This window comes from Centropristis striata, chromosome 6 (assembly GCF_030273125.1).
Source record: "Centropristis striata isolate RG_2023a ecotype Rhode Island chromosome 6, C.striata_1.0, whole genome shotgun sequence".
NCBI lineage: Eukaryota > Metazoa > Chordata > Actinopteri > Perciformes > Serranidae > Centropristis > Centropristis striata.
In genome coordinates this window covers 35,164,879-35,175,689 of record NC_081522.1, presented here as the reverse complement: position 1 = coordinate 35,175,689, position 10,811 = coordinate 35,164,879, and positions in this window count along the sequence as shown.

Here is a 10,811-nt window from a genome sequence, read left to right as displayed (position 1 = left end):
CATTCTACCGAAAATTCCAGCAGGGGGCGCTAAGTTTGGCTGCAAATGAAAATCTGTCCATTCATTTCAGTGCAAAATGAGAAAACTTCTCACTTGATTTATTACCTCAGAAATGTTTTTTACGACAACACTATGGTCTCAATCATTAGTAAAAAATCTTCTTCAAGACAATTTGATGTCAATAGTTCTAATGATGGCCCCATTTAGAAGAAAACAGAAGATAAAAAATCATATGATTTGGGGCGTCGCTACCTTTGATTGACAGGTCACTAACAAGGTGAGCCGTCAACAGGAGAGAAGAAGAACAATGCGTATCCACGGCAACGTGTCAATAAAGTTATATATAACGTTATGTGGATATAAAAAAGGACGTATACAGGTTTGGTCTCATAACTTTGACGCTTTTTTTGTCATTAATTGCCAACATGCTGTTTCAAAAGTTTTCCCAACATGAAAATAATTAAATATGACATGAAACACAGACTCCATACTCCACAAACATTCATATTGCTTGATACTGGAATGTTAAAGAAAAGTGTTTTCATGGAGTAATCGATACTTTTGAAAATGAGTATCGTATCCGGATACAACGTTTTAGTATCGATACTTTTTTGGAACCTGGTCTCACAGGAATCCGTGGATATGACTGTCATTAACTTGCATTGTAGCGAAATCCGTGTCAGTTTCACAGAAATTTGAGTGATTCCGTGGCTATTCCACGGATTTTGAGTTAAGCAAATCCGTGGCTATTTCACGGATTCCTGTGAGACCAGGTTGCTTTTTTGAGTATCGATACTTTTGACAACCCTAAAATAAACTTTACTTACTTACGTACTTAAATACATTTTTATCAGTGAAAAAAAGGGACATATCGGCTGCATAATTATTTCAGAAATCCTTTCCATAACTTGTATAAAACCTTTAATCTTCCTCTTGAACAGCAAGTCCCGAACGCCCACCGTGACTGGGTGTGTGTGCTGGGCGTGGTGCCCGGCTCAGAGGAGGGGTGCTCAAGCTGTGGCACACGGACTCTCTGGGGACTCTGTGGGAGCTGAAGGGCCACGAGAGCCCCATCAACGCCATCTCCAGCGACAGCAGCCATCTGTTCACCGCCTCCGAGTGAGTCTCACTGCAGCACTTCCTGTCACTGTCACACTTTAACATTCTGTCACTGCTACATACATTTCCTGCACATGTTTCAACTTTAAATCAAGTTCAGACACAGTTCTTTGAAGAGGGCTCAGAGCCTCGAGGGCTTCTCACGGGTTTTAACAGACGACAGCACATCGCCTTAATCCTGGCTTCCTCCTCGGGCTCCCTGATCGATTCAGAATTGATTTTAAAGTTTCACTGATCACTTAAAGCTGGTCTGGATGACTCCTTGTGAACCAAGCAGCAGCCTCAGATCCTCAGGTAGATTAGGCCTGTGAAGGAAATTTGGTGTTTCCTGTCATGGTGGGACATGAACTTGATATTCAAGACGCAAGGCCTTGTGGGAACTCAAACTTTGAACTTAACTCTGATTACATCAGGTGAGAGGGGAACGTGTAGATAAGTGAGGTCTGTCCTGATGTGATGTACAGGGAAGGAAGGTTAGGGCCACTTTGCCTCTTGCTTAAGAGCCAGTGGGTGTGCTCACCTCCTCCTTCTTCTTCTTCTTCTTCTTCTTCTTCTTCTCTCGACCCCATAAGAGGGCTTTCTCGTCATGGAACACCGAGCAACATGTATCAAGGTTATTATAGTTAACGAAAACGAACAAAATAATGAAAAACTAGAATTGAAAAAACATTTTCATTAACTGAAATAAAAAATTTAAAACGAGAGTTTAAAAAAAAGAAAAAAAGATAACTAACTGAAATTGTATTTTGTGGTTACAAAACTAACTAAAACTAAATTATAGTGAAAATGTTCTTGTTTTCGTCTTTGTCAACTTTTTCATACGTTAATCTTTTGATTGATATGAAACCTGTTTCATCTTGTTTTATGACTTATTGGGGCTGAGATGGATCAGACAAAGGAAATAAAGGCAACATTTATTGTGACCTTATTGAATCTCGCGCCCAACAAATACCCAATTGCAAAAAAACTACACTAAAACTAATAAAAACTAAACTAAAACTAAGCATTTTCCAAAAGATAAAAATGAATTAAAACTAGCAAACACACTCTAAAAACGAATCAAAACTACCTGAATTTGAAAACAAAAATTGACGATGAAATTAAAACTAAAACTAATGAGAAATCCAAAACTATTATAACCTTGACATGTATGTATATGTAACAGTATCTTTTTTTTTTTGGGAGAGAAGAGGCCTTCAGACCCGTGTTGTGAGCCTAACCACTGAAGTCTGTCTCCAGTTCTGATCCTTGCGGGGCCTTCCTCATGTGACTGATGTGTGTGTGCTGTCACTTTTGAATGTTTGGTGAAACAGCAGTTGTAGGCATTATTCAAGTACATATCTAATGTATGTAAACAATGTATTTAAAATAAAAGAAATCTGACTGAATGTTAGTTTCGTGGGACTGCGGAGGACCAGAACTGACAAGCTTTAACCCTCTGGAGTCCACCAAAGCTCTGGAGCACTTTGACTTCTTCATGAGGTAAAAACGAAGCAGCATGGAGCCCTGCTGTCAGCTGAACTTTCAGTTTCCATGTCCAATTTAATGCATCAACTCTTTTTCAGCAAAGGTAAAAAACACCTTGACCAAGTGAAATAACATGATTTTGTAGTTACAGAGATTTTTCAGATTTTGCAGTGTGCATTCAGCATTTTAATGCAATCTTTTGTGTTTACTGTTTTTTTGTGTTTTGGGGTTATTTTTGTTATTTTTGTGTGTTTTTAATGGGGTTTTTTGTAATTTTTTGGTGTTTTTTTGTTTGTTTCTTGTGTGTTTTTTTATGTGTGTTTCTGTGTTTTTTGTTAAAAAAAAAAAAAAATGTTTTTGTAGGTTTATTTGTGTTTTTAGTTTAATTTTGTGTGCTTTTTTGTTGTTTAACATGTTTTTTGTATTGTTGTGTGTTTCTGTTTTTTTTTGTAAAAATAAAAAAAAAATTAAAGTGTTTTTAGTATGTTTTTCATTTGTGTTTTTTTTTGTGCTTTTTTGTTGTTTTACGTATTTTTTGTGGGTGTGTTTTTGTGTGTTTTTTTGTGGTTAAAAATGTTGATCCAGTAAGTCAAAATGATCAAATAATAATGAGGTGAGGTTGAGCTGAAAAGTACCAGCATGGCATGGTAATCATTATTTAAGTTGCATTAACAGGCAGAATGAAAAAGAGTTTTTCCTTCCATGAGGTGGCAGATTGTGTTTAGTGGCCTTCGGTTAGTTCTTTTCTTTTGTTTTTTCCCCCTCCTTCTTCTTTGTTTTGTTTGCTATGCTGTCCCTGTTCCACATATCCTGGGCGTTCCCACTCTAGAGTTTTAGCAGCCATTCCCAAATGGCGGACTCTGTAGCGATTCTAATGTCAGATGCCTTGGTGAGAATAAACGCCATCTGTCAAAAACAACCAACTCCGTGTCTTTCATTTCATTTTTCATTTTGTTATTTCAGGACTTATTAGTGCTGTTAATATACATGCAGGTTGGTTAATTATACAAATATATAGTTAAATGTGACAATTTAATCATATTTGTATTTCTTTTTTTTGAGTTGTGTTTTCCATGTCCCTCTACTGCATAGTATCAGATTTTCTAAAAACCAGTTATATAAAATCCATGTTTTATATTTTAGTCATGACAGGTTTTCTTCTACTTTTCTCTGACAAAAAATTGATCACAAACATGATCAGGAAATCCTGTTTGCACTTCCCTTATCCATAATGGTTGACCAATTGTTCAATATTCAGGCAGTATTCCTTCAGGGGGGAAAAATGCATCTGTGATAAGTTCATTTTCATCATTAAAACCCATTTAGATGCAAAATGTTTTTTGGAAAATGGTAAATTGTTTCCACATGGCACTATATAAGAATATCTTTATTGCTCCAGCTGGAGCTTTGTTTCACTTGTTTCTATGACGACGTGAACAAAAAGAAAGGTAGCTGCTACCGGAGCGTTTATTATCTGCCATGTTGTTCTTACCGGAAGAAGTGGAAATGTTATGTAATGTAATTTTGTGTCTTTTTTTGTAATTTTGTGTATTTTTTTGTAATTTTGTGTCTTTTTCTAATAATTTAGTGTTTTTTCAGTCATTTTGTATCTTCTTTTTTAGTAATTTTGTGTCTTTTTAGGTCGTTTTGTGTCTTTTTTGGCTATTTTGTGTCTTTTTTTGTAATTTTGTGTCTTTTTTAGTAATCTTGTGTCTTTTTTTGGTCATTTTGTGTCTTTTTTAAGTAATTTAGTTTTTTTTTTGTCATTTCGTGTCTTTTTTTAGTCATTTTGTCTTTTTTTGGTCATGTTGATACTGCCTCCAGCGGCGCCCAGGTAATTTGAGTTTGAGACCCCTGCAATAGAGGGATATTCATCTCTCTTCGTTCTTTTTTTATTTTGGTCACAATATTTTATGTCCCCCTATAAGCCCTCTACCAATATTTAATAAAACCAATATTTAATAAATCCTTCATACATACCTATTACACATAATACAGACACCTGGCTGCAGGTGAAGCTACTTTCTGTAAAGCAGATGGTGGTTTTAAGTATTTCTTTCATATATTTGAATATATTTGAGCCACCAGATGGCAGTAGCAGCACCTCCAGGACTGACCAGCAACTGTAAGTAACCCTCAGAGCTGTCACTGTCCAAAAATACTTTCTCTGACATTTTAGGCATTTGGCTAATAAGAGAAGCAGCAGAATATCTTAGATTCCTTCACTCACAGTCCAAGAATCACTAACAGGCCCCAGGGCAAAAATGACATGTGGGCTCCACTGACCACCCAGGGAACAGGAAAAAAACTAATCAAGTCAGGAATTTCCACCATGTAAAGACCAGCTACATGACCTCACCATAATATCTGATCATCTGCATTAGTGCTGTATTTTCCCAACAGATTTATAATATATTATTATAAACCAAGTGACTGAATTAATATAAAGCTGGGGCCCGCAGGCTTGGCGCAGTTTGTAATTCAGCCTTACGGACAACATTGCAAGCAACCAGCAATGAGGAGTGCAAGAAATGAAAAAATGAAGCAAATGGGTGTTTGTTTGTTTATTTATTAAATTTCCCATTAGCTTTTGCATAAGTACAGCTATTCCTCTGGGGTCTAAACAGTGTACATCAGGGGTGGGCAACTTAAATGCTGGAGGGGGCCACAATTTTTCATTGACACTACCACAGGGCCACATATAGGACCGTGCACAGATATGATATATGCGATTTTAAATATGTTTACAGTGCAGTAACTTAACATATCCTCAAATGCATGTATGACAGTATAAATAGGAATACAAAAGGTTTGAAGCAAATAAAAAATAACCACTTACTGTGATTTGTTTTTTATCAGTGCAAGAACAGCAGAGCAACATTAATTGCAAGAAGTAATTTTGTGCATTTTTACACTGCACTTTTAAGATTTATGTGGCCCCCGGGCCTCCAGTTACCCATCCCTGGTGTACATGGTGGCTTCTGCTTTTAAATGTTGCAACAGTGGGGGAAAAAGGATCCCTACAGAGATAGACTGGAACAGCTGCTGGACTGCGCTCGCCACATACACCAGACTCCGTTGATAAAACCAGTAAATTTACCATGTCATAATACACTACATTCAAAGTCAACAAACAAATTCATTAATACTCACAAGAGAGTAAATTAAGGGCTTATTTTAACCAAGTCGGAGTGGTGATTTTTGGAAGAGTAGAAAGATTTACCAAGCAGGTTTTATCAGTTTTATTCTGTTTCTGTCGAGTTCTATACTACACTTCAAATCACAGTTTTCGTCAGTGGAGTCTGGTGTATCTTGGCTAAAAGGATTTGTTAGCTTCAGTTTGTCAGTTTGACATCCTGGACCTGGATACATCCTTCAAACTCATGTTAGACATTTATGTTTGCTTCTCCTTAATTTTTATTCCTCCAAAAGTAGACAATAGTTATTTGTGGAGTTAAATTTGCAAAAGCGTTAGCTCCATGCTAGCTTCGGATGTATCAATCCGTAGAAGTAAATACAGGAACTTTAACGTTAGCATGTTGCTAATGGCAACCGCTAACGGTTTGTAACTGCAGTCACTTAGCTAACTTAGCTCAGTTAGCTCAGTTAGCCGGGCTGCCAGGACTGCTGAGCACCGGGCCAGTGAGCTTGGGAAGGCTAAGAAGAAGAGAGAGGATTTTCAGGTTCATGGGGGAGGATGGCGGGCTGGTGTTGCCGGAGCTGGGGGAGCAATAACGGACATCACTACAGGCAGGGCCAGATTAACACTTTGCTGTACCCCGGGCAACAATATTCAAGTGCCCCATCATCACGACCCCAGAATCACCATAATCTGGCAAAATACAGCTATTTCTTCATAAAAAAATAAAATAAGAAGAAAATAATTTGCGAAAAGGTATAAGTTATTAAATAAAATAAATAAAACATATATTATTATTGTTATTATTATTATTATTATTATTATTTTATCATTTTCAATGAAAATGAGGTGGTAAAAATAATCATTCCCTTCTAGATTCTTGAAATAATCACAATTAGATATTTATTCCAAATCATGCAGCCCTAGCATACTGTATACCCTTGCATGGTGTGTTCATGAGGATGGGTTAAATGCAGAGGTTGAATTTTCCCATTGTGTCATTCATTCATTCATTCATTCATTCATTATCTTACCGGGTGATCCAGCTGACGTAGGGCGAGAGGCGGGGTACACCCTCGACAGGTCGCCAGACTATCACAGGGCTGTCACATAGAGACAGACAACCATTCACACTCTCATTCACACCTACGGACAATTAGAGTCACCAATTAAACCTAAGTGCATGTTTCTAGTGTGTGGGAGGAAGCCGGAGTACCCAGAGAGAACCCACAAGAACATGTAACTCCACACAGAGGGCTGCAGGCTGGAGTGGAACCTGCGACCCTCTTGCTGTGAGGCAAGAGTGCTAACCACTAGACAGCCGTGTAGCCCCATTGTGGCATTAATAAAGTTATTAATCTTCATCATAATTTTATCCAGACTGTAAAGCCCACATTTTGGACTATATAAGACAAAAAAACCCCGACCAAATGGACCCATATCTTACAAGTCTAACACAAAGAAGTTGGCACAATCCAGACAAAACTGTCATACAGACACTTTGTTCCGATGCCTAATGAACGACTCAGGGGGGCCATCAGGGTCTGCTGTCACAAATCTGCAGGACTGTCTGACAGGCAGCACCAATCACCGGCTGCCTGATGTGAGTGTTGGTGTCGTCTGTGTGTGGATGACACTGAGGTTATACCGGGTTCTATTCGCCCCAGAAGACTCATCAGTTTATTTCTCTCAACCCCAAATAAAACCTTTAAATCAGACTTTTACTTCTTGTTTAACAAAGCCGTCAGCACCGCCGCTGCTCCTGCTGACTTTTTCACAAACAGCAGATGTGTTCATTGGTCAGTCGCCACTTTCTTTGATGTAAGTCTATTAATCCTCATTTAAAAACTGCACGATCGGCTGTTTTCTCAAGATGCAGAGATGTGCACATTTTCACCCGAGCCCTGCTGCACACTGCTGAGCAGATCTCCGCCCCTTAGAGACAGATTTTGACCTGCCTCAGCACAAACTACGTATGAAAGACCCTTTTACTCTGAACAATGTCAAATGACACCAGGTGTTTTTTTACTGAGTGGGAGTTTCTTCCATACAGAACTTTGTGCCCTTAAATAACAACCTATATTTTACTGAAATTATCCAATATTATTGTTGTTTTGGGTCCCATTTGTTTTTCTGCTGTGGTAAAAATGGAAACTTATAAAAGAAATAACAATCTTGTAAACCTATGAACTATTTCCCTCAATTAATTTCCCTTAAATTGGAAACAAACATGGTAGAAAAATGTAGTTTGGTCAATCAATTCATCATTTAAAGTAATTTCAGCTTCTAAAATGTAAGAATTTGCCAATTTATCTTGTCTTAAATTAAAGTTTATTGAATATCTTTTGGTTTGTTGGACAAAACAAGACATTTGATGACTTTAACTTGAGCGTTAGTGGTTTTTGATGTTTTAGAGACCAAAAAATGACTTGATTGCTTGAGAAAATACTTGCAAGATTAATTCATACTGGAATGGCAGCCCTAACATGTACCATTCTGTACTTTGGCACCATTGCATCAAATTTAGATACAATTTTATACACTTTACCTCAAACTAGGGCTGGACGATATGGATCAAAAGTCATATTCCGATATATTTAGGCTGAATATCGATATACGATATATATCCTAAAATTTTTATCGCAAAGTGAGAGCAAATGTTCAGTCAAAGTCAAAGCCAAATATGACATGTCACAAGTAGTTTTATTGAAACCGTTTATTTAAGTGAACATAAATACTGTACAACAACAGGAGTACCTTTTTAAAAAAAATCAAAGCTCCAAAAGTGCATATTAAAAAAAAATCTTAGATAAAAATAGCCTATAAAATATAATAGGCAAATAGTTTTCTGAAATAAATATATTTATATGAGAAGAGAATAATGAACATTACAAAATAACTAAATATGACAAACCCTAATAAGGGCAGCATTTATATATAAAGAAAGAAAAAAAAGAATATATGCGATATGGTCTAATTCCATACCCCACATTAAAAAATATATCAATATATTTTTTATATCGCCCAGCCCTACCTCAAATCTGACGAAGCTTAAAGGACCAAAAAGTTGTACTTAAAAGTTTCATAAGACTTGATATATTTCACATCTGTGGAAAGTTTGGGATCTTAACCAGAGTTTAAATTAATGTGCAGTGGGTTTAAACGGCTGCACAGCATGCGCTCTTCCAATAGGTCAGGCAGGGCTGAGGACTTTAATACTTATTAGAGAAACTCCACAAATCTATCACAGCAAGACTATATTTCTTTTTGGCAAATTAAGAGAAAGGGAGTTTGAGGAGACAATCATTAGGAGCCGTCAGAGCAGCTTTACACTCCGATAATTTAAAATGGCACTGAAGCATGAATATAATACACTTCTGTCAGGACAGATACACTGGCAGCTTAAAGCAGAAACTTCTTTACAATTTAAGGGATTAAACCCAAATTGAAGTCGTGCAAGCGTTCTGATTAAAGTCAAACTATTTGCTCAACTCCAGCTTCAGATTCAGATGTTAAAGAATGAATCTCACAGTGTCTGCCCTCCCACAAGAAATTAATAAGGTTTCCAAGGATTTTTAAATACGGCCTCAATCAAAGTGTAATCCTGAAATTATTAATGATTTTTAATGGCTAATATGGATTTCCAAAGGCTACATAACAAAAGCCAGAGAAGAATATAAATTGATCCTGGAGGAAGAACAAGCAGTTCCCCAATAAAGAGTTGATAAAATAGTTCCCTGATATTAAAGCTCATTTGTCAGGCAGCTACACCGAGGAGCTGGACAAAGCCTTCGTTAAATCACCTCCTCACCACTTCATCTGCTCCCTGAGCTGCTGTTCAAAGCTCATATTTCACTCGTACCGAATAAAGATGAGATGAGATCATTAAGACTCATTATATAACCCCGTGTCATCGCTCCGGGCAGAACAAACAAACTGAAACAAGACTTAAGAGTCGACCGCCGTGCTAGCAGCTCTGTGAGAATGTACGTATAGGCACAGCAGGGCTTTGAGCTAAATGCTAACGTCAGCGTTTTTTTACCCTCAGAGGGCATTTGTTATTTAAATAAAGATCAAGAACCTGTTAGATACAGAGAGAGCCATGTGTGAACATGTGTTCTCAGTAGGGTCATAATGGTTTCACTGGCATCCATGTTCTAGCTCTCCAAGTCGCAGTTGTTTCCCACCCTTTTTGTCTGATGACCCCCTGAAAAGCCTGGATCTATTATTTTATTTAATTTATAATTTTTTATAACCATTATTTTTTTTATCATCATTTTATTTTATCTTTTTATTATTATTTTATTTTTATTTTTTAATTATTATTATTTAATTTTTTTTTTCCTCTCCCTATTTTAACTGTCTACAGTATGACTATTATTAGAGGTGGGAATCACCAGGGGCTCCACGATACGATTTTATTGCGATTTTAAGCATTTTGTGATATGGGTAGTATTGTGATACAATATATCCAGGGTAAAGCGTGCAAGAAAAGTTCTCTTCAAAATTTAGGGTAACACTGGGGGAGTAATTGATATATTATACAAATAATTTTAAGAGTTAAAATATTCCTTTAACCCCCTGGAGTCCACAAAATCGCCGGGTTCTGGCTTTTCCAGAAGTTTCCATGTCCTATTTAGCACGTCAACTCTTTTTCAGCAAAGGTTAAAACCACCTCGACCAAGTCTAACATGATTTTACTGAAGTTTTTGAAGAGATTTTTTCGAATTTTGCAGTGTGCATTCAGCATTTGATGCAATAATTTTGTGTTTAATGTTTTTTGTGTTTTTTGTAATTTTTTGTGTTTTTTGCAGTTTTTTGTGTTATTTTGTGCGTTTTTGCGTGTTTTTTGTGTTTTTTTGTGTGTGATTTCTCTGTTTTTGTGAGTTTTTATGTGTTTTTTGTAAAAAACAAAAAGGGTGTGATTTCTGTTTTTATCTGTTTTTTGTAATTTGTGTGTGTCTTTTTGGTGTGTTTTTGTGTTGATCCAGTAAGTCAAAATGAAAAAAATAATAATCATATAGGTGAGGTTGTGCTGAAAACAATGATACCAACATGGCATGGTGAACACTTTTTAAGTGGTTTA